At 34.4% G+C, this 25,334-nt stretch overlaps 2 protein-coding genes across 4 annotated transcripts in view; both read right to left on the bottom strand.

Annotated features, from left to right (window-relative positions):
* The window catches only part of svild (supervillin d), a 133,261-nt gene extending 113,736 nt beyond the window's left edge, over positions 1-19,525 (bottom strand). For both annotated transcript variants that reach the window (XM_021480277.2, XM_073918319.1), the window contains exon 1: positions 19,263-19,525. The gene's annotated coding sequence lies outside the window, so the exon portion shown is untranslated. The remainder of the gene's footprint in view (positions 1-19,262) is intronic.
* The window catches only part of nmt1b (N-myristoyltransferase 1b), a 55,310-nt gene that overhangs the window by 12,320 nt on the left and 17,656 nt on the right, over positions 1-25,334 (bottom strand). The gene's annotated exons all lie outside the window — the stretch shown is intronic.

Raw genomic sequence — 25,334 nt, 5'->3', positions numbered from 1 at the left:
CAAAACAACCGCATGGCAAATCAGCTTCCACTGGACTGCAGATTAACTTTGCTGTCATGTTTTCTTTCTGCAGTGCATTATAGGATTGACAGCAGAACAGAGAAAATGTTGGGAACAGCCAAGAGCATCAGAAAGGTTATGTATTGGTTGGCTTTATGGAAATGTCAAGCAACAAAACGCACAGCAGCAGCCTACCTTTTAGTGTAATGCTCTGTTCACTGGTTGCCCAGCATCCTCTATTAACCATCTTCAGCTAATACAAAATGCAGCTGACAGAGTTCTTACCAGGTCTAGATAATATGATCATATCACCCAAATTGTATCCTCCTTACACTGGCTGCCTGTTGAGTTTCATACTGATTATAAAATCATGTTTCTTACCTATAAAGCATTAAATAGTCTAGCTCCTGTTTATCTTACCAAATTTCTGTCTCACTATAATCCAACCCGCTCTTTGAGATCTTAAAACTCAGGGCTTCTGGCAGTACCTAGAACAGCAAAGTCAAGTAAAGGAGGTCGAGCCTTCTCATTTATGGCTCCTAAACTCTGGAATAACCTACCTGATAATATCTGAGGCTCAGACACATTCTCGCAATTCAAAACTAGATTAAAAACCTTTTTAGTAAAGCATACACTCAGTGCATCACATAGCAGCATGATGCTTGAATGTGGTCTTTACATCTCATTTATATACACTATGAAAAGCACCTACACTAATTATTCTCTTTATTCTCTATTTCCAACTGGGGATACTCATCCCAAGGCCCCCAGAGATTATGCAGTGCCACTGATGTGATCCAAGACCTGTGAAGAGATGATCTCAAGGTTTCCATAATCCCGGACCAGGCCCTATCCTGAGCAGCTGCTGTGGTGGTCATGAAGGACATGGAGGAGAGGGGAGCAGGAGTCTGATTCCTATGAGAATCCAGGGACAGATGAGTTTTCGTTGATGTCCAGCGTTCTTCAGCCTCTGTCGCCTAGACTGCACCTCTACACAAGACATTTGGCCATAAGATAAATGGTCATGCCCAACTGAGCCTGGTTTCTCTCAAGGTTTTTTATCCTTTACTTTTGACAAAAGTCTTTTCCTCGCCGCTGTCACCACTGGCTTGCATGTTTCGGGACTTGTAGAGCTGCGTATCGATGGATTTGCGGTTTGGACTTTCAGCAGTGAATATTAAACCACACTGAACGGAACTCAACTAAACTGAACTGAACTTAAACTCTGAAAGCTGAACTGACACGGTTTCAATCCACTACAAACTTCCAAGTAAAGCTGCTTTGACACAATCGTAAAAGCGCTATAGGAATAAAGATGAAAAAAAAACAATTGCTGTGAAAAGTAGGCAAGGCAAGACGTAAACGTATGTTTACAAATGTGGTCACACTTTACAATAAGGTTCATTAGTTAATGCTTTTACTAACATGAACTAATCATGAACACCACAACACAGCATTTAATAATTATAATTGAACATTTACTAATGCATTATTAACATCCAAGTCCATGCTTGTTGACATTAGTTAATGCACTGTGAGTTAACATGAACTAACAATGAACAACTGTATTTTCATTAACTAATGCTAACTAACATGAACAAATACTGTAGTAAATGTATTGTTCGTTGTTTGTTCATGTTAATAAATGCCTTAATTAACATTAACTAATGAACCTTATTGTAAAGTGTGACCACAAATGTTTGGTCAACTGGACTACTCTGCTGAAATCACTTACTATGAGAATGTTTTCCTTCACACCTTTGCACCATGTGTGCCTGTGGGTTTATTTACTAATCATTTCTTCAATGTAGCTATTAAACTGCACATGTGATAAATGTGCACAGACCATAGACTGTAAAAGATATAAACGCAGTCTCCATGACATCACTCATATGATTGTAAAAAGCGCAATTTAAGCTACAAGTATGCTTGGCCAACTGTCGCCATTTTGCTCGCATGTCATCGCACCTACTTGGGGTTAACAAAATGAACAAAGAGGCAAAACATGAGGGGAGCTACAGACGCCTGCTAGCATTTTGCTTAAACAGGCTTTTCTTTGGGAGAATTGCTTAATACTTCATTATTCCTTCGTGTTCTGACCACTTGTGCTTGGTTGTGTACTGTATCAATATAGTGTTTAGTCTTTTAAAAACACTGTTGTAATTCATTGAGTTGCTAAGCATTGTTCCTATGATGTTTTTTCAACAGAAGGAAAATGCTAATTTTTTTTCAAATACTTCAGATATAGTCTGTGTTAGTAAATGCAAGGTTATTTATGAAATCCAGGAATAACACTGTATGACAACGCTTCAGATGACTGATGACAACGCTAGCAGATAGCCTACAGGTAATCAATCTATCAGGCTCTGGAGAGCATTCAAGTTAGAAAGAAAATAATAAATCATCTTAAATAAACAAATACATTTATAGAGATGGTATAAAATTATATAATATATAATTATATTATATTTATATATTATAATTATATATATAATTTCACTCACCTGTGAACCGCAGGCCACTTAAATGGTTTGTGAACACAATTAAGTGCACACAGCATGCCATATTATCTGATCTTTGTAGGAAATAGTTCCAAAAGGCAGTTTACTGTGTAAAGCCACATAAAACAAAACAAAAATGTGATAAATATGCAGAGTTTAGAGGCTAATCATAGCGAGACCTAGCTATCACTCAAGTGGCCAAGCCCTTAATTATGCAGACTTAATATAACTTAATAAAAAAAAAAGGATGAGTTATAAAAAAAAAGAGTCACCTCCTCAGCATTATTAGTTAAATACACCAATACCATTTTTTTGTACCAGGCCGTAGACACCTTTTTTTCTGCTGTAAACTTGGCCATTTTAACATTGGGGTCAATAGAAATCTGCTCTATTATGGAGCTAGGACTAGCAGAATTTCGATGAATTGTAGTTTCAGTTACTTCAGTACTTGCTTCGCGAGGGAGAGCCGTGGCGTTGTGGCATTGCCAGCAGCACAGAGAGCAAATTTCACACTGTAGTGAAAATGTATCATTACAATCCCATAATGCACTGCACGAGCATTTGCACTCAACTTCAACTGAAAACACTTAAGTGTTTCTAAAACACTGACTTCTTTACTATTTAATATTGCATCTCTGGATATATTTTCTTCCGGAGATATCGTTTTTAAAAAACAAAAAAAAACAAAGCCAAAACATAAATAAAAATCTTACATTTACCATAGGAATGGTATAGCAGAACATTTTGGCGGTTTTAAAACCTTGAATTTCCAAACCACAGTATACCTTGAAAACGGTTATTTCCCAAGCCTAACGCTGGAATAGGTGAACTGTTGCTAATGTTGACCTGACTTCAGCCAACTGATGGCTTGGAGCCATGGACCATCAGCTTAAGTGTCTCAGACCAGATAGCAGGTCCTTTGAACATGCCTTGGACCCATGGAACCTTGAGTCTAAATTAAAAGTCGAAACACCAGCTGACAGTTCTGTCCTTTTAGGGTACAGCTCTGTTCACTACAATGCCTGACGAGCCAGCAGTAGAAAAAAAAAATGCACAAACTCAATGTTTTTCACCTCATTAGGGCATATTGTTTCTGTGTTCACGTTCATTTCTTAGAGTGATTGCAAACCCATGTCAGATTATTTTCCAGTGGATAAGCACACGCAGATTTGGTAATGAATTATGACAGGCTACAACAGCAGAATAAAGATGGCAGGTCTTGTTTTAATTCAGATCTACGCTAATAGTATACAGGGCTACATGAGTTAGGTGGACTTCAACTCAGCCAAGCCAGAATGATTTATCCCGGTATTCCAGTTCATTAGCTTTACTGATGGGTTTCCCAGCTGACTCAGCACACACTTAACTTTTCCAAGTCTGAAAACTGGTGAGAATAGGCTAGAGTGTGGGAAAGAGAGAGAGAGAGAGAGAGAGAGAGAGAGAGAGAGAGAGAGAGAGAGAGAGAGAGAGAGAGAGAGAGAGAGAGAGAGAGAGAGAGAGAGAGAGAGAGAGAGAGAGAGAGAGAGAGAGAAGAGATAGAGTACAATGGACGCTTTTCTCATTTCCGGGTTTCTCAGTAGCAGAAGTCGTCATAGTTGGGTAAACTTAGAGAGCAGTGAATGGGAGAGTACAACAATTTTCTTTTCACAATCCAATTTGCTGAAGAAGTAAATGGAAAAACTTTACGATGATGTTATCAAGACTCTCAGAAAAAATAAATAAATTGTGAGACCTATACAGGCAGCCAGAAGAGAGTAACGTCAAATTTCCCACCCCATAGATGCTGCATTAGAGAAACACCCCACACAATCATTAATTCGTTTTTTGTCATTTAATGCAAAAATTATATAATACATACATAAATTCATATAAATGTTGGTAAAAAAAAAAAAAAGAGAAAACTTTCAACAAGGGCTGTGCAATTTGGGGAAAATATCAAATTTTTAATATTGCGATTTCGATTTGCTGTGTAATTTTGTAGTTAAGCTTCAGCTCAAAAATCTGTATTGCAGCTTCTTACACTCTTAAAAGAAACGGTTCTATATAGAACCAAAAATGGTTCTATCAAGCGCTTCATATATGGAACCCCAAAAGGTTCTAAATAAAACCATTTTAAGGGTTCATTACATAGAACCCCAAATGGTTCTTCAAATTCAAGTTTGATGGTTCTATTTAGAACCATTTAAGGGTTCTTCATTTAGGTAGCAGTGCAGCACTCGTGCCCGCACCGAGTCTGTGTACGCGCGGCAGGCCAGAGTCACTGTGGCAGGCTAGATTGACCATCAGGCCACCGGGAAAGGTCCCAGTTCTCCCTATGGCCAGTCCATCCCTGGATATTATTAAAACCTTTTAAAGCCAAACATATTTTAATAATCCATAGATGAAAGATCAGGTGTTATTTATAAAGGACACAAAAATGCAGGCTAAATGTATTTGAAATATTAAACCTTTAAGTATATATATATATATATATATATATATATATATATATATATATATATATATATATATATATATATATATATATAATTATTGTGTGAATGATGAAGCTGTGGTGGACTTCTCCTTTCGAAAAATTAACCGTCACTCTCGAGGCTCTTCACCACCTGTCCACGACGATGATAATTAGTTTGAAATAAATTATTAAATCATAAAAACATGGTACTGCACAGTCTAAATAAATAAACTGGTTATTTTATTTATTTCACAAAATATTTTTTTTAAATGTTAAATATTAAGTATATATAAAATATAAGTTGTGCAAACCTAAATGAAAAAAATCTCACAATACTGTACACTGATAACGTTTTTGACCACAGCATTCATTTTATTAGGTTTTGACTCAAAAAGCTTTGTATATCTGTGTTATAGCTTATAATTATCTTATAATCTTTACTAGATAATTATGTTATGAATCAAAAACAAACCATTTTTTGGGTAAAAGGTTCTACTGGCAAGTATAGAACCCCAACGTTCTATATAGAACCTCTAGGAACCTTTTTTTTTTAAGAGTGTACTGCTAAAATGCAGTGAGCTTTCGGTAAAAAAAGAAATGAAGTTATCAACTTATATTAGCAAACAACTATAAAATTGTACTTTGGTTGCTACTAGATTGAGTGTTACTGGCAATAATTTTGGTAGACTTTAGCAAGATGCTCCTCATAGCCGCCTTTGGTCCTTTTTTAGGTGCTGGTTGTATTTCCTGACGCTGTGGCAACAATTCTCCGACAGCTCTTACAAATGGCCAGGATTTGTTTGGTGTCTGTGACTTTAAAACAAAGATATTTCCACATTACTGAGGTGCTGTTTTTCTTTGACAATAATTTGTCCATTTATGCTTCTGAGGCAGCAGATGCTATCATCCCACTACTTTGTGCTTTACTGTTTTTTTGCTTTTTATTGTGGATGTTTCGCATAGTTCAATTGCTTAATTCTGATTGGGCAGAATGAAAGTGTGCTCACTCAATTGACTAGTAAGGCTATTAAGTAACACAGACTGCAGTCACTTATTTACTCTGGGTGGGGGGGGAAGTAAAATAATCATGTGTTAAGCTAATCGCAATGTTTCAAATCGCGATTGCAATTCGATTGCGATTAATCGCACAGTCCTACTTCCAACAATTTAGAACAGGGAAAAAGGTCTATGAGTTGTCTAACAAATAGGGATGCAACCATTAACCGATTTGACTATTAACCGCGCTTTAATTCGTCATGGTAAAATAATCGTAAAGACTTCTCAACACCGCGTTTCTGCACGGAACAAAACTGCTGCAACTAAAAGTTATGCCAACTGTGAGCTATTTAAAGTTCCAAGCATGCACACTGAGGCTAATACGCACATACACTGGAATAACTATGGCTGAGGCTATTCAGGGCAGATCATGTCGCATCTTTTGCGCGCCAAATTAGTTATTTATTTTGTCGCACACATATTGGAAGTGACGTGTATGCGGTGCACATGAAGCAGGACACGATCATGCTTTCCAGGTGCGTCTAGTTGAAAGAATGGCATGAGTGCACCACAAGTAACATAACAAAAACTGACCAATCAGCTTCGCATTTTGTATGAAATATACACATTTCTAAGGTACTCCAAAATGAGAAAACGATACAAAATGAAAATACCAAACAAGTTGATGATATGGTTGATCAAAGGTGCCTTTCAGACAGAGGTTCAGCAGCCTTTGACTACAATTGTTCTCTTAAAAAGGGAAATACTGAACTAATATGATTAGATTTACATTAAACAAATACTATTTTTATTTATTGTTATTTTTTTCTTTATTCGTTGCTCTGTCATTTATTTTCAGTGTAAAATATTGCTTATGTTTACATCCTAAAAACTTTTTTCCACTTATTTTTGAGTCCAAAGAGAAATGGACTATTGGTTTTATTATTATTAGTTTGTGCTGTATTATAGTTAATGAGCAGCAATAAATAACACTTAAAAATATAAAACTGTGGGGATGTTTTCTTTTTTTTCCAAGAAAAATGAGGAGAATTGTTCAGATATTTTAGTTAATGGAGAAGTAATAAATATTGTTGATCATTATAAATAGTTAGGTATAATTATTGAATCTAATTTAAATTAAATAAAACAACATACATTAAGAAGCTTTCCAAAAGTGCTAGAGCAAGCCTGAAGATTTATTGAAACATCAGGCATCAATTATCTACGGCTGCTGCTTAACTTTTTATGAATACAATGATTTTCCCTCATTTATCTTATTGTGCTTTAAGCTGGTCCCACACGAACATTACAACATTAAAACCATCGTATATCATCTATAAACAAACTGTAACATTTTTGCTAAAAGCCAAGGAGCTATCATTACTGTATTGAACAACAAAAAATTACTACCATTCGATAATTTCTTATTTTATGCTGATGTGCATTTGATGTATAAAATATTTAATGATCTTGCACCACCACCTCCTCTCAAACAATGTGCAATTGTCAATGTGCAAAACTAGGTCATCAGTTAGAGTTGATTGTTCAGTTAAATTCAAGAGAACTGTTTTTGGATAATCAGTCAGAGCAGCAAAAAGATTGAATAAAGTATCAGTGTATTTTAGAGAGAGTACCACTTTCTGTTCTTAATACTTGGCTTAAAGATAATCAAACATGCATGCGCTGATTTGATTTTATTGATTATGATGTATTGTATATTGCACTGTATGTAAATATTGTACTTCTCTTTTTTTTTAATTGTTAAACTTTTTACGACTTTCTGCCCAAGGACTACAGATTTAAATTACCTTTAAAAGACAACTCTGGCATAATATGGCGTATAAATAAATAAAATAAATAAGGAGTTTTCATGTGATTTTATAAACTAGTAGTTTATTGAAATTAATGATTGCAAAATAAACGTGATAACCGTGAAACCCTGATTACTCCTAAGACTATAATCTTACAACCAAAATCTATAAATCGCTGCATCCTTGAAATGAAAAAAAAAAACAAAAAAACATCAGTCAGGAAATAAATGTCATGTTCTTTTCCCCCATATGGGGTATCTCAAAACCAGAGAGCAGAAGAATGAGAAAGAGAAATGAAATGTATGTTTTCCTGAAATGGTAATTCTGTAAGCATAGCATCTGTGGTATAATGTAATCTGCTAAAAGTTCAGATGTAAACAAGCTCAGGTATTTATGGAAATGTATATTGTTTCACATATAACTGTCAACACAGCAGGGAACGTTTGCAAAGTCATTGGGTTAAATGCAGATGGCTAAAAAAGTTGAGATTTACACAGCAGCACTCTACAAAAGCACTGATCCATAATGATAGATCTGCATACAGCTGTAAACGACATTATGACATCAGAATAAATGATGTTTAATTTACAGAACATGGGAACAAAACCATCTGTTAAGCATGTTACAACTGAGATAGGGAAGTGTATTTCTAGCAGAAACAAATAAATAAAAAATTACAAGACAGCATATCCTGCATTTCATAATCACAATGTAATCAGCATGACCCTGATGTTCACAGGCTCTGAATCACTCAGGGAGGGCATTATGAAACTCAAGACCCATAACTAGTACCTTTGACATCAGGGAAGGGCAGGGTGGTCAAACAGTCATCAATCAACTCATTTCTTTAAAAAATGCTTTTGACTGCATTGTAGAGTTTTGTTCAGTGTGCTTTAGCAATAAATGCTTAAAATATGCATATGCAGCACAGCTCTTGTCAGAGATCAATTAAAAGTATACAATAATTAAAAATGTAAATATTAAAGACAAATAAATGGCCAACAATAAAATAGAACAAATAAAGAAGTCAAAAAACTAACAGCTTAGAGAGAGTTCACTTCTTAGGTTTCTACTATAGTTGGATAGGAAATAGAAATACAATATAAATGTTTAATCAAATGTAATATGACAAAGCATATTCCTTATTATAAAAGTAATTTTGTAAGCTAATATTGATTAAAATTTGCTCAAAGCACAAAGGTTTTCAGTCTTTGTATTTTTTAAGGACAATAATTCCAGTAAAGAGTATTTGTTCATTTAAGCTAATAAAACATTCAATCATTACCTAAGAATGTAAATGAACAGTTTCATTAAATAAACAAAAAATAATGTTTGTTTTTAAAAATATATATTATTTTATATTTAAGAAACTTAAAAATAAATCCTAAATATACATAAACTTAACAATGAATGGCCAAGTCGTTGAGTCATCTAAAAAAAATAAATAAATCTGTTGCATGTTTTGCACATTTCTTCACTCCACTGATTTCATATTATTATTACTTAAACCTCATTTTCGAAGAGAGGGCTTAGTTTAAGCCAGGACAAGGTTTTAGGTAAATTAGGGTATTTAAGCAGCTTCTGTAAAATGAGCCTTAGAAAAGAATATTAATGGTGCACATCTTGACACAAACCTATGGCATTAAAGTGTAAGTGCTAGTCATTTTTAGACAGCTCAAACAGGCATTTCAGTCTTAGCTTTGCCTTAAGCTCTATCAGTAGCTAGGATTCTGTTCCGTCCAAATTTTATGCACATCTTGAACTACTGCATAAAAAATGCTTGAAGGAAAAAACGCATGCGCACAACTAAGTAGATTGAACTTTTTATTATTTAATAAGAAAGAAAATGTGCATAAAAAAAATCACGTGTTTTAATTATAAGAGATCATGTGATGATAAAAATAGGTGCAAAGAACAGCATTAATGGACAAGCCAGAAGGCTGACAAAATTGTAAAACATCTAAAATATTGTTTTGGCCATTCTAAATATGCCTTAACCAAAGTCTGTCATCGCAGTGGTTAAGTATTATTACCTCCTAGAACTGTGTCTCACTACTTCAGTGTCTGTGTCATGTTTTGAGGTGCAAATCATTTATTTTATTATTATTATTATTATTATTATTGTTATTATTATTATTATTAATAGTAGTAGTAGTAGTAGTAGTATTAGTATTGTTATTTTTATTTTTCGAAAAAGATGCATGCAGCTTATTCACTTTATTCTTCGCCGATGAGCGGGCACAGCCATTTGAATGTTTTGGCCCGAGACTTCCAGTCTAATTCACTTCCATTCATTTTTAGACATTAAAAACTGCTTGTTTTGCTGTTTGATGTTGCAAACTGATATTTTCTTATTATAACATTCTACTTGGCCTGTATAGTAATGCAAACATTTGTTTGTAGAGCAAGTAGCTTGACCATTTTCTGCCGTTTATTATTCCTAGTCATTTCTACCATAGGCGACTGAATCTGAAGTTCTAAAACAATCACGAAAACAGACGAACTTCCGCATTTTAGAATAAGGTCAATACCTTCCAATTTTTTTTTCGATATTTGTCGTTACTTTCTCAGGAAGTGATGATTTTGTTCTCTTTGACTCACTGGATTGAAATGCTGCTTTATTCGAAAATCTATATTGCAATATTTCTGGTTTTGCACATTCATTTAATTAGCATCTTTGGATGGAAAAATAGCAATTGAAACTGGGGAAAAGAATTTAATAATAACTAGAAACCCACCAAGCAATTGTATGTTTAATAATAGACATCCAGAGTCATTCGATTTTCACAGGCAGGCCAAATTTGGTATTGTTTTAGCCAAGTCATTTGACATCTTTTACAGAGACGAAATTGCTTGCTGGTACAAGGTCTACAAGATGTCCTGATCCTAAACAGCATCAGCCCCCTCAACCCTCAAACCTGTGTAAATATTTACAGTGTAGAACTTCCTAACACATTATTACTGACTATTATCACAGGCCAGGAAATAGAGAAGTAGATCAAGGAAGATGAACAGACAGAAAGAGATGTTGGGAGTCACTGTTGATCACTTTTTTTTTTTTTTTGGAAATATTGTGCTAATGTTGTGCATTTTGTGACACATAGTTATTACTATGTAATAACTTATACTATTCGAGAGGGTGGGGTGTGACATATCATTTCTTCCATGGTAATGGCGGTATACACTTTTACGATATCAATGATATAGTGCCGTGATGATGTACGATGCGCATGTACCCCGCATAACAATTTGCAAGTCTGCAGCTCTGTACACCACAACACCAGTCTCAGATCAGGAGCTGCATATCAACCTCCAATGGCAATTTATCAACTAAAACAGGAGCTACTTCCATATAGACCTAATACCAAAGCTAGCTAGGCTAATACCATCCCTAAAGTGAAGCATGGTGGTGGCAGCATCATGCTGTGGGGATGTTTTGAAGCAGCGGGAACTGGAATACTTGTCAGGATAGAGGGAAATATGAATGCCGCAATGTACAGACATACTGAATGAAAACCTGAGAGCTCTTGACCTCAGACTGGGGCGACGGTTCATCTTTCAGCCGGACAATGACCCAAAGCACAGCGCCAACTTCAATGAAGTGGCTTCACGACAACTCCGTGAATGTCTTTGAGTGGTCCAGCTAGAGCCCAGACCTAAATCCTATTGAACATCTCTGGAGGGAAATGAAAATGGCTGTACTCTGTTGCTTCCCATCCAACCTGATAGAGCTTGAGAGGCACTGCAAAGAGAAATGGGCAAAAATTTCCAAAAGACAGGTGTGCCAAGCTTGTAGCATCATAATCAAAAAGACCTGAGGCTGTAATTGCTGCTAAAAATATTTATTTAGGATTGTTATCCTTAACCTAGATAGATAGATAGATAGATAGATAGATAGATAGATAGATAGATAGATAGATAGATAGATAGATAGATAGATAGATAGATAGATAGATAGATAGATAGATAGATAGATAGATAGATAGATAGATAGATAGATAGATAGATAGATAAATAGATAAATAGATTGATAGATAATGCACGCATATAGACTGTTACTGCAGATTTTCCAGTGTACGCGTCACTCATCGGTGAACTGCGCTGACAGTTTTAGAGTCGCAGCCCTTTCTGTTGATCGTATGAGTGCGATGACCAATCATAGGGATGTAAGAACATGCTCTAAAACTCTCCAAAAGCAGACGAAATAATATTTAAATTAGTTTTTTGCTATTAATGCTTATGAGGTCTTATGTGATTTTTGACTTATGTTTGAAACGAAAAGAGTGTTTTTTTGAGCAGGTAAAATTAAAGGTACAGTTCATAAATCCAACTGCTTGTATTAAAGGACACAATGGTATTACAAATAATATACTGTATAAATGTTTGTTTTTTTCTTATTCAACAGTTCTTGTGTTGTGGATGGAAAGCATCGTCAATGCACCGAGATATCTAATTAAAACGAATCGATGACATGATAATGGTAACCGAACTGAACAGTTAGACCAGTGTAGGTTAGGTTTACACCTGTAATAGGCCTATCGATCGAAATTTATGTTCAATTTCGATTAGCTTGGCTTGCCAAGCGGGAAAAACAGGCTTGTTGAAGTGCTTGGTCAACTGTGCAGACACAGGAGAACCGTCGACAGGACTTAAACTTTCAGGGGTCGACAATAAGGACTGCCCGATGGCCCGGGGTCAGCGTGCAAGACGCTCGGGTCAGTGTACAGTGCTGCCTTGTTGCATGCCAGATCGAGCCAGAGCTGCGTGCTGCGACTGTCTGTCAATTGTGTGCAAATACAATCTTACAGTGCTTTTATACATAGACGTTTGTTACGGAATCTGTCTCGTTTCTCCCGTTAGCGCGGTTTGTTTGGCTGTTTGGTTTTGTTCCAGCAGTTGCGCTCGCATCCGCGCCAAATCAATCAGTCCGAGCAACGAACAGCAACGAACAGCAACGAACTAACGACCCAGGTTATATCACAGTGTATTATGATCGTGAGAATGATGAGCAGGGCGAGATGTCATTCTTACCGGTAAATGCGAAATAAAAGCATGCTGAAATATTACCGAGAGCTGTTTATCCAGCCTGATCTCGATTTATCCAACAGGAAAATTGACCGAAGTTACTATCTGATCATTTTTTCATGTTTTAATCTTATGATTGTTAAATTAAATTAAACACAAATATATGTTGTAGTATGCCAGTTGTTTTGTTCTTGAGCTGTCAGTGCGGAAATGACCATCATTGATCTGCTTCGCGATCTGATGCAGTCTCGGTTCATCTGCTATATATAACATATGTCTCTCTATAATTTAAGCCTAAAATGCAGAATTCTAGCCAACGTTTCTTTGATAGTTTTGAATATTTTAATAGATAGATTTTGGTAATTATGTGTGTAACTTACCTTTATTCATTTACTGTATGATTTGGTTTTGGGTAAAACAAAGTCCATGCAGGTAAGGTAGTTTAAACGGTAGGCTACAAATAATTAATTCGTTATCAATTAATTAATTATTCATAATTGAATCGTGACTTAAGAATCGAAAATGTAATCGAATCGAGGATTTGGAGGATCGTGACACCCTTAATTTTTATTATTATTATACATCTTTTTAAAACACTTTTAAATGTAAAATGTATTATTTTTACTTTTTTAACAACAGCACATTATAATATGTGATATGACACCATAAATAAATTTTATTTCAAATTTCATTGAAGCAAATTCAAACTTGTAATTCAAGTACTTTTAAGTAATGTGGGAAGCCTGGCATACTACAGTGCCTTGTTGCGTGTCAATACGACATAGTGTAATCTAGCAGCTCTGGTGTATAGGGAAAACAAAAACAATTGCTAATTCTAAGGTCTGCTGCTGGCCCTTAGTAGTGATCAACCGACATGGGATTTCTAGTGGCTGATGTAGATGCCGTTTTTGAGAAATCAATCTGGCTAATATGGGACTAATAATACATGTAGTAACATAAAATAGGAGACAAACTGCATATTTATTAAAACATACTGTATATTAAAAAAACTATTGAGGTGCTTTTTTAACATTTATTGCTGCGGACCTATTGTCCCAAAATTAATATTTCAATAGATACTTAGCTGCAATTACTTGGTATTTACTAGGAAGAGAGTTTATGAATGAAGTAAGCAATGCAAATGATGCGGATAAATCCTGTGATAAAGACAAGAGAAAGACAGTAAAATAATTGTGGACTAAAGTGTTGATCATTGAATGATTTTGAGGTAAACATACATTCAAGAATCTCAAATTCTAAAATCTTTGAGGCAAATTAAAAAGCTTTGCTGTGCCTTTAATTACACATAGAGAACTGTTATCCTGTGACCATCATTTGTGAAGCACAGCCCGCTCTGGACAGGTGATATAAACACAGAAGCTGCAGAATGAAAACAGCACATGGCAGAGAAGAAAAGTCCTTCCAAAAAAAAACTGCAAAAACTTTCCCAAACTTGGGAACACTTAAACTAATGCCTGTTTCACACGTACTACATCTTAAGTGCATGTGGGACCCATATTTTTTCACACCTACGTTAATAGGTTACTATCATAGGTTAATGTTACAGCTTTCAAACTGAATGCAGTTCCAGGAGCATGCGTCTGCAGCAAAACAGCTATTATTTCCACAAGAAGTCTATATTTGCTGTGCTGCATAAAGAGCTTGTTTGTGAGCAAAATTAACACAAAAAAACAGCAATAATGACATCATATATGCAGAATTAAAGTTATTATGTTCAGTTCTAAATGTCAAAGTAGGAATAAATAAATAAGTAAGTAAATAAATAAATAAATAAATAAATAAATAAATAAAAACAGTATTCCTAAAAACATTTAGCAAAATGTGAACAGGTGTTTTTTTCTATCTGTTTGAAAGAACGAACTCAAAAACAAGGATATATAAAGACTTATCTCATTATTGAGATGGAAAAACACAAAATTCTTTATTACTCATAGAATGTTTCGTAAATATGAAAAGCCATGGGAAGTCGTTTTCGTAGACAAGTTATAGGTTGTAGTAAATTACATTCATTTTCTTGTATATTTTTGTATTTTGAATGTTAAGCTGCACCTACACTAAGTGGTTTAGGGTTAAGTTGATTAGATATTATGATATTCAGTTTAAATAATAAAACTAGATAATAGCTTTTTTTCTAAAAAGAAAACAAAGATGTCATTTTTTAATAGATTTATAATATTTCCTCATGAATCATTTGTCCAATTATTTGATTTATCAATTAAGATATATGTAGAATACCTTTCATTTTAAATTTATTAATATCACATCTGTCATTCTCTGCTAAACTCTCAGTTGATTAAACCTAAACCTACTTACTCAAGGTATGTCAATTCCAAAACCACTTCTGGGAGTAAGTGTTGTGGTTAACCCAGAGCATGTTAGCGCAAAACATAACACCGAAACTAGAGCAGCAATCTACATCAACTGATCCGTATTCCATATATTGCGATGGCTACTTGCATACCCTGAAAGTTGGAAAGTTGAAAGTTATCCCCTAATTCTTAACAAGATAGTTAACTCAAAAAATAAAACTGACTCATTATTTATTCTCAATCAAAGGTTTTCAAACGTTTACGTTGTTTTCTTTCTTCTTTTGAACGCAAAAAAGATATTTAAAGAATGCTGGTTGCTGGGACCCATCAACTTCCGTATTATAAAAAATAAGAAATTTAATGGGTTGCAAAAACCAGTATTTTACAAAATATATTATTTTGTAATTAACACAAAAAAGAAACTCAAATAGGTTTTCATCAAGTGATGGGTGAGTAAATGATGACAGAATTTGAATTTCTTACCTAACTATGTCACATAACCTGTTTTCTGGAAACCCCCCTGATGTGTCACACCATGTTTGAATAAAGCTAAAGTCACACTGCACTTTTTTGCACCATTGACTTCTATTCATACGCACACAAATGCTGAAGACCGGAAATGCAGGCTCAAGCAAAGTCGCATGTCGCTATTTTTCAAAGTTCAAGCTTGAACTCTGACCTGTGATTTTGTATCAGGTGAATGTGTGAGATATCCCTTGTATAGAAATTTAATCCATTAAGTTGTTTTTTTATCCCACCCCATTTTGCAATGCTGTCCAACAGAATTTTGCATGCAACTCTGGTGACTCCGGCTGCAGACTTTGCTGCACACTGGACCACCTTTCCACTGCACACAACAAACAACAAGCAACAGAGTGGAACTCATTCATTTCCAATGTAGAGTAGTCCGGGAATTCCGATCATGTCCGTATGCGGAAATTCGGATCTTATTTGAGCTGCAGATCCCTGAAAATATTTGAACAACTACGACTAGGCCATATGCTACCAGCAGACCGGATGTAATGCATTGCAGTATTGTCCAAGCAGGTCCATGTGCGTGAGATGAGAAATAGCAATTTTTATATAATTTTTTTTAATGAGAAAAAAAGTCTATTAAAAAAATATTTCTATTCATAAATGAGTAATAAAAAATATATTTTTTATGTTGTCTCCACATTCCCTCCAAAATTGTTAGCAGTCTATGAGTTTCTACTATTCATTCAACCATGGTGAACGCATGGAGAATAAAGGCACTTGCTTTTGCACTCCTTTATTCTCTCCCATGCATGGTGCACGACAAAATTGAAAATTCTGTGCAACTGCCACAAGGGGGCGGTTTTCAACAGTCGTTTTCAAATGTGAAGTGGAAAAGTGTCCCACCCTCTTTTCGTGTTTCGGATGAGATTATATCAAACATAGAATAAAAGTGCATATATAAAGCACTTCACGATACCCTTTAAAAAGGCCATTTCGCTCAGCCCTACTGTCAGGGGCTGGTTTCACATCTGAGTGGCTAATCTTAAAAGAGAAAGCATACATGTGTTGTACAGTGTCATAGTCTATTTTAAAAACATAAGTCACATGAAAAGAAGTTGGGCAATATTGATGGGTTTTTTTAACAAATCAAAATATTAGTAAATACCTTGGCAGGGATCTATTGGTTGACCAATATTCATCAACTGCTATAGTGTAAATTGCCAGATTATTTTACCCTGATCACTCATTTGGAATTTATGCTATTTATTAATGATAACAACCAGCTGGATGTAAATTATACCTTACTTGATTACTGTAACTTTAAATGATTGTAACTGTAACTTTAAGTGATTTAACTGTAACTTTAAATTATTGATAAATCTGAAAACAGCATCCGTAGCATTTTCATGTAAAAAGCCTATTTGTGTATTTTGTGAAACAAAAATGTCATCAGCCCACCTACATCCTGACCCTAGTCAAACATCACGTTACAACAAAGGCAGCTATAGCATTTGTTGTGCTACTGAACTTAATATCAAACATCATTTGTCATGTACATCATTTGTCCTAAACATTTTTGTCAAAAAAGCTTGGTGTGATCGGCAGCTAATCTCCTCTGAAGTAGAAGGGCATTTTCACAGAAACTCTAAATACCTGAAGAAACACAAAGAAACCCAGTAAAACCCCATAGCGGCTTCTGAATAAACAAAAGATTTAACTGTTTTTATTGATTCAGAATGACTTATAAAGACAAAACTGTTTTTTTAATTAATGTTATTATTATTTCATGTATCTTACAACTTAGCATTTATTTCAAATGCTCAACTGAATTTATGAAGCAAGTTTGGAGAAAAATTATGTTCTTAAATGTGGTAACTTCATATGAAGCATTTACTCCACAGAGTTATAGTTCACTGAGAAGAGACACAAACAGCTGTCATTATCACAGAATATTATCTCAATATCATTTTCGACCAATTCAACAGAATTAACAATTTTTTTTTTTTCTAATCAGTGACCAACGACTCTGTGTAGTAAATGCTGCTCCATCTGAACACATACTGGAGGTTTACTAGAACCAGCTTAACTGTCAAAATGCGCATGAAATCATGCAACAGATCAGATAAGCTACTTTCCTTATCTGATCTTTTGCAGGACTTTATGCACATTTTCTGGTTTTGTGTGAATGTGGCCTTATACTGCACAACAAAACTCCAAAGAAAGCCAAGCCAATGCAAAGAGAACAACACCAAAGAGATACCAGAGTATCCATATTACAAATCAACAGTCCACAAGGAGCATTTTGCAATTAAATTCTTCAAAAAAAAAAAAAAAAAGTTTAAAACTTTTATAATCCAATAATAATGATTTTTTTATTATTATTACATTCATTGTGGATAATATATGCATCACAGAAGTGTGATACATTATATTTACTTTATGTATTGGTTGCTTATTTAAATTTGACCAGATCAGATGGAACCTTAGCATCTTTATGTCCACCTCCCCAGTGGTTGCTATTCTGTTATTGTCTGGAGCTGCCCAGAGGTGAACCCAGATTTGAAACAAAATACTATAGCAGAAGTCAAAACAACAAAAATGAAAACTGGCAATCAGAGTCAGAATACCTTCTGAGGTTTTCATCGTTTTTTCTGAATTAGAATTATTAGATCTAAAAATTTATATTTTACCTGTTTATCAAATATTAAATAAATTGTTTAAACATATTAGCTAATAAAAATATTATTTTTCTAGAAAAGTGTTATATCATAAGAAATATTCCCATTGCAATACTCAACAATAGCAGATCTTCTAATGTTAGTGTTAGTTAATATTTAAATGTATTCCACTTGTTCATATTTACATTACATTCAACCACATATATATTTTAATGTTGGTGAGAATGGGGTTTTACTTTGAACATGTCAAAGTCATCATGCTACACCAAACTAGGTTATCGTCTCTAGCACTTTTAAATTAATTAGAATTGGAGTATAATAACATTTTTAACATTTATAAGCGACATTTATTCTTAAGTGTAGAAGGAGCAAAATACCATCAATCTACAATTTTGACAAATGTAGGACTTTTTAGAATTTTACTCTGAGCAAGCTTAAAGCATGCAGTTGTTAATGACACAGTAACACAATAATTCCCCCTTGTTTTACTTTACTTCAATTGCAATGTCTTTGCAGACTGCTAAAGGTGCTTTTTGGAGTATTTGTTAAACATCAGACCTCTAACTAAAGCTGTTTGTTACTTTGTTTATTTAATAAACATGAATTGACTTACAACAAGGTTGCCAATTTCATTAGAAAATTGCACAAATTGATCACTAAATGAAAATACATATATGCTTTAAGGGGATGGGGACATTTAATCTGATCTATAAACAAAGAAATAAGAAAAAGAAAAAAAATCCTAAACAAACCAGATTAAAACTTGAGCAAAATATTTGCAGATTTCAGCCAGACCTTGAATCCACAGGGAACCTTTCAAAGGAGACCTTTGGTTTTTCAGTTGAATTAAGCAACACTACGCCCATTAACTGGTCACAACAGATCTGACATTTTTCCGTGTTTTTAAGTAGATTGACAATATTGTTTAACTAAACATCTTGTTGTGAATAAAATAGCCTGAGAAACATGAACGGACAATCAGTACTCACCTGATTATATTTCGCTGAATCAAAACAGATGCTATCCGATAAACAGCGCGAGTCACTGGACACCAGCATAGACAGCTCCGCCGTATTTTACCAATAAAAAAGAAGCGTGGAATAACACAAATACATTGTGGGGGTTCCACCGCACGTAAGCTTTTGGTCAGCGATTGACACAATACTTTCTGTCGGCATTAAACTGTCTTCCTGTTTATACTAAACTACTAATAGAAAGTCGAACTAAACCACAGTAATGCCTGTGAAAGGCTGCTCAAGTAATGCGTTTGTCAGCCGTGTGTTTCAAAGTTGAGATCCCGCCCCCTGCCCACACCAATAGTGGATGGGGAGTTTGATTTACTCCATTGACTCGAATCTTTTGAACTGCTTCAGTTGAATCATATACAATTGTTACATTAGTCTATCGCTTTACTCTATATGTCCATATATCTACTGAAAACTTTAAAAAACAATTTTTCTTCAGTCATAAAGTGAGTTCAGTTACTGTGCAATATATAGTTTATAATGGTATTTATGCTTGTCAAGACTAGATGATTTAACTAAAGAACGAGTCGGTTCAGGAATTGATTTAATACTGGGTGGAGTTTTACGTTTCCCAAGCATGCGCGTGTGCTACAGTCTCTGCATGCATTCCAAACGGGAAAAATCTACCCTGACCATGAAACAAGTGCTGTCCCGGGTTCACTCCTCGTCTGTTTCGAGCCTTTAGAAGGGTCTTTCTATTACTATTTTAATTGCTAATTCATTACGTTATGTAAAAATAAAAATAATAGTTATAGCTTCCTAAAACTGGCATGTTGTTATAAGTTATGTAGCCTAAGGATATCATAGCATGGTTTGTGAGAAACATGCATGCATGTTTACTGTTGAAACAGATTCTGGATGATAATATCCTACGTCCAACGTTGGACACTGTATTGCAGTTTAGTTTATTATGTTAGAAAATTATAGAAGTTGCATGAATAAAATTATTACAATTCTAAAAATTTACTGAAATGCCTTTTTAAGTACTAAACAATTTAAGTGGTTGGTGCTGTTTCAATACTATTTGTAGATTTATCGGGGTTTTTTTAGAATGAAAAAAAAAGTGAAAATAATATTTGTTTTTAAATAGTTTTGTAGGTTAAATAGGGAGGAAGGAAACAAATGTGTCTCTCAGGGCCATAGGTGTTACACATGTAAACATATATTAACAAATATTTCCAAATACACATAGACATAGAAAAGTAATATTTAATGTAAGTACATTTTTTGTCTTGACCTGGTTTTCCTACAGTACACGGTGCCAATGTTATGGCACCACCCTGCGTTTTTAATGTACACTGCACGTAGCAGTTGATGTTTGAACTGTCTGCAGCAGATACCTGTTGAATGTCAAAAAATGAAATAAAAAACCTGTTAAATGTTCGTTGTGCATTACACAGAATTTCTTTAGTGCACATTGAGTGGATGAAGGAGGATTTGTGTTAAATGTGCTTTATGCAGTTGTGTAAAGAATGTCCTTAGTTCAAACTGTTAAAGTGCTAAGTGCAGAGATGTGTCTAAATATCCATTGTGTGGCACAAATGTTTAGAAAGTTGATTGGATAGAGGGTTTTATTTCATACCTTTTATTAATGTTTAAAATTGGGAATACTTCTGTAGGACACATGCCAGTGTTTATTTTTATGTAAACTGTTATTTTATGATGTAAATAATTTAATATTTAAGTATAATTTTGACTGTTTTATGCTCTTTTATATAAATAAATAAATAAATAAATAAATAAATACATACATACATACATACATACATACATACATACATACAATCATACATACATGTTTATATACATATGTTTGTGTGTTTTTGTCCCTTGTGGGGGCACCACAGTAAATTTTCGCTTAGGGTAACCCCCATGCCACTCCCATTACCACCTACCACACGCAGATTTAAAACTGTATTTACTACTGTATATGATTTCATATCACAGATTTCATATACAGCTCTTGAAAGAGAAAGTCAAAGTAGTTTAAGTTAAGTATTTGACCTCTTTGGGGTTATGAAGCCTGCATACACAAATAGTGTTCATCTGTTGAAGGTGATTCACATTTGCATATTTTATTCATTTTTGTAACACAGAGACACACAAATTACACTGAAAGCTTAATGTTAAATAAAATTATTTTTTTATATAATGTTACATCTCAACCCGTTGGAAATCTTGGCTACAATATATTAATACTTTACCTTTAAGTACAGCATTTAATTTATCAGTACATTTTTGATCAACTTTTAAAAGCACATTTTAATTTAAATAAGCAGGGATAATGTTCAAACTTTTTGTAATTTTTAAAGTGGCTAACGATAATAAACATAATTTTTATGCATAAATTTGCCTTGTTTTTTGAACTGTGCAGAGCAGTTGCTGATTATTTAGGCCTACTACACTATTTTGATGCTGGTCATTAGGTGGTACTTGTAGAGACTCTGGGACTTCTGAGGTGGTGCTTGGTGTAAAAAGTTTAAAAATCACTGCTGTAAGAGATGAAATATAAGTAGTGGTGGAGGGCTGGACCTTTTCAATTTTCAATTTGCCTTCTTAAAAGTGGCAATTAGGTATTGGCTAGATCCCGAATCATCAATTATTGCTGTTTTTGTTTGGTAAAACAGCACATTACAACAAGAATATTACAAGAACCTTAGGCTACCTACAATGGTGTTACCACATGTTAATGGTCTTTTTTTGTTAAAGATTTCTGCTGTAATGTATTACTGTTATATTTTGTGTTATACAGTTGTAATTTTCATGTGGTATAGCCTAATGTGTAGTTTTTTTGTGGTAAAGTGCACATATTCGTCATATTACTGTAATATTTACACAACAGTTTTGTTGCATGTACGTAATATTTCCGTAATTTTCTTGTGGTGATGTGTGGCACTACTGTGATATTTCTGTAATATTTACTATATGATTTTGTTATACTGTAGTTAATGTTCCTGTAATGTTTTAATGTGTGGTATTATTGCCTTCCTTTAAAATTCCTGTCATTTTTATGCAGTAGGCATATTCTTGCACTGATATTTCTGTTATACTTAACACAATATTTTGTTAAACAATATTCCTGTAGTTTTCTTGCAGTGATGTGTGGTATTACTGTCATATTTCTGTAATATTTACCTCACCATTTTGATATAGTATGTAGGCTAGTAGTTGTGCAATATTCTTGTGGTAATGTGTGGTATATTACTGTACCACATTATTTAGCTATAAAGGTAAGGTTTGTAAGTAATATTCCTGTAATGTGTGGTGTTGTTTTTATCTTTCAGTTGTATTTACCACAGGATTTAGTTGAAATGTTTGTAATATAATAATTAAATGGAAATATGTAGTATTACTTTTACACCTCTTCTGTATTATTTAGCATACTGGTGCTACAGAGGTCGATAATATTGTAACTCATTGTTTTGCATAGATATTTACATATATCCATATATTATGTAAAATATCTATGATTGTTTTGTACAATGGTTTTGTACAATGACTGTAAAAAAAAAAATTGTAACACAGGCGAAAAAGCTGCGTCAACGGATGTAGTGCCCTCTTATGAACACGAGAGGGCATCAATTTGAATGCTTTTTGTTGTTGTGTTGACTGGACTTTAGCTCCCATAATCCTTTGTACCTTTCTCATAGTTACTGATTTTGTAAGACTTTTCTCAGTTTGCTTGTTTGTTTGTTTCAGATGAGTTTAGATTTAGTTCTGTTTACATGGTTTGTAAACAGTACAACAGAACCTTATTTTTATGTTTTAGCGTTGTTTGCCCCTCCATGTCATGAATTAACTTTTTGCTTTAAAAAAAAAAATAAAACTGCAATTGAATTCTCTGTATTGTGTGACATGGTAAACACTACTACACTAAGAATAATACATGCCATAACAAAATCCTGTGGCAAATACTACAGATATATGTCTAAAGTACAACAAATAATTACCACAAGAAAAAAATATAGGAATATTTTATAACAAACAAAACCCTGTGGTAATTACAGCAGAAATATGACAATACCACACATTACTGCAAGAATATTACTGGAATATTATATAATGAGAAACTAAATTTTGTGTAAATACTACAAGAAAAAATATGACAGCAACATCACACATTACTGAAATAATATGGGCGGCACAGTAGCTCAGTGGTAAGCACTGTAGCCTCACTGCAAGAAGGCTGCTGGAAGGCCTCACAGTCTAAAGACATGTGCTATAAGTAAAATAAAAAAACTAAATTGGCAGTAGTGTATGTGTGTAAATAAGTGAGCCCTGATTAATAAAGGGACCAAGCCGAAAGAAAATGAATGAACAGCCATAATGTATGAGTGTGACTTTAAGAGTGTATGGGTGTTTCCCAGTACTGGGTTGCAGCTGGAAGGGCATCCACGGCAGAAAACATATGCTGAAATAGTTGCCGGTATATAACCCCTGATAAATCAGAGTCTAAGCCAAAGGAAAATTGATGAATTAGTGAATTAATGCAACAAAATGGCAAATACTACAGGAATATAAAACTTACATCTTTAGCATCAGAAAAGTTATACTTGCAGTGTTTGGTGAAATAACACTTATTTAACAAATGAAAGCAGTTGTTACTCTGACCATTTGTTATGTTCTGAGAGAGGCATTACAATATTTTTAATTCAAATTTAAAAAGAAATTTCATCAGACCTTTATAGAATTAAACAAATATCAATTCCTTGCTCAAACAAATAATTAATAAATCCAGAGAAACTGGGAATTGTCATTCATTCATTAATACATTTTCTTGTCGGCTTAGTCTCTTTATTAATCCGGGGTCGCCACAGTGAAATGAACCGCCAACTTATCCAGCACATTTTTACGCAGCGGATGCCCTTTCAGCCGCAACCCATCTCTGGAAAACATACACACACACACACACACACACACACACACACACACACACACACACACACACACACACACACACACACACACACACACACACACACACACACACACACACACACACACACACACACTACTGACAATTTAGCCTACCCAATTCACCTGTACCGCATGTCTTTGGACTGTGGGGGTAACCGAGCACCCGGAAGAAACCCATGCGAATGCAGGGAGAACCTGCAAACTCCACACAGAAATGCCAACTGAGCCGATGTTCGAACCAGCAACCTTCTTGCTATGAGGCGACAGCACTACCTACTGCGCCACTGTGTCGCTCGGAATTGTCAAGTGGTTTCTAAAATTCCATAATCCATCCACAGGTGCACATTCATTTTCATTACTTAACCCTTGTGTTGTCTTAGAATTGTACACCATTCGTCTGTGAAGTCAAAAATGACCTGCTTTCAGTAACCCTTTAAAAAAAAAGAATCTATTTTAAATTTTAATCTTCCATTTTATTTTTGCATGAAGAAACAACCTCATCTTTCTGACAACTCTGTGGTTTGCAGTGTGGAGTGTTTCATCAATAATAGGCAGTGGGTATCACTCTTTTTTGACTAAGTATATTGTCACCTTGGAATTATAAGGTTCTATCTGAGTTCTGAATGATTTTGAGATAATGAGCTTTAAAGTTTTCGCATTCCATAGCAAACAGTATAAGTGTAACATTTGTTTTTTTGAATAAAAAAGTCTTGAAAGGTGAACAACTTATAAAAAGACATCCCATAATGTAATTAAGTTTTCATTTATCAAGAATATGTCAATTACTCAATTTTGACAAAAATATCAGATAGAAACTTATAATTCTAAGGTCACAATATTTTCTAATCCTAAAAGTCCCGACATAAGTGTAAAACGTTTTTAGCAAGATTGTATTTTGTGATGTAAAAATGTTTTATAGCTGGCAGCTCAAAATTGACCCAAAGTATAACCATTGTACTTTAAAGCTCAGTTCAGATCACATGAATTTGTCACAATTGTCTTGATGTGTAGGGTGTTATGGGCATTTGTTTTCAAGATTCAATCATTTCTTCTTGTGTGATGTAGCATAGTTCACTACAACCAGTGGTGGAAAGAGTACTGAAAAATCATACTTAAGTA

Source organism: Danio rerio, chromosome 12 (genome assembly GCF_049306965.1).
Source record: "Danio rerio strain Tuebingen ecotype United States chromosome 12, GRCz12tu, whole genome shotgun sequence".
In the NCBI taxonomy this organism is placed as follows: domain Eukaryota; kingdom Metazoa; phylum Chordata; class Actinopteri; order Cypriniformes; family Danionidae; genus Danio; species Danio rerio.
Note: the sequence above shows the minus strand (reverse complement) of the source record. Positions and strands in the feature narration are given on the sequence as shown.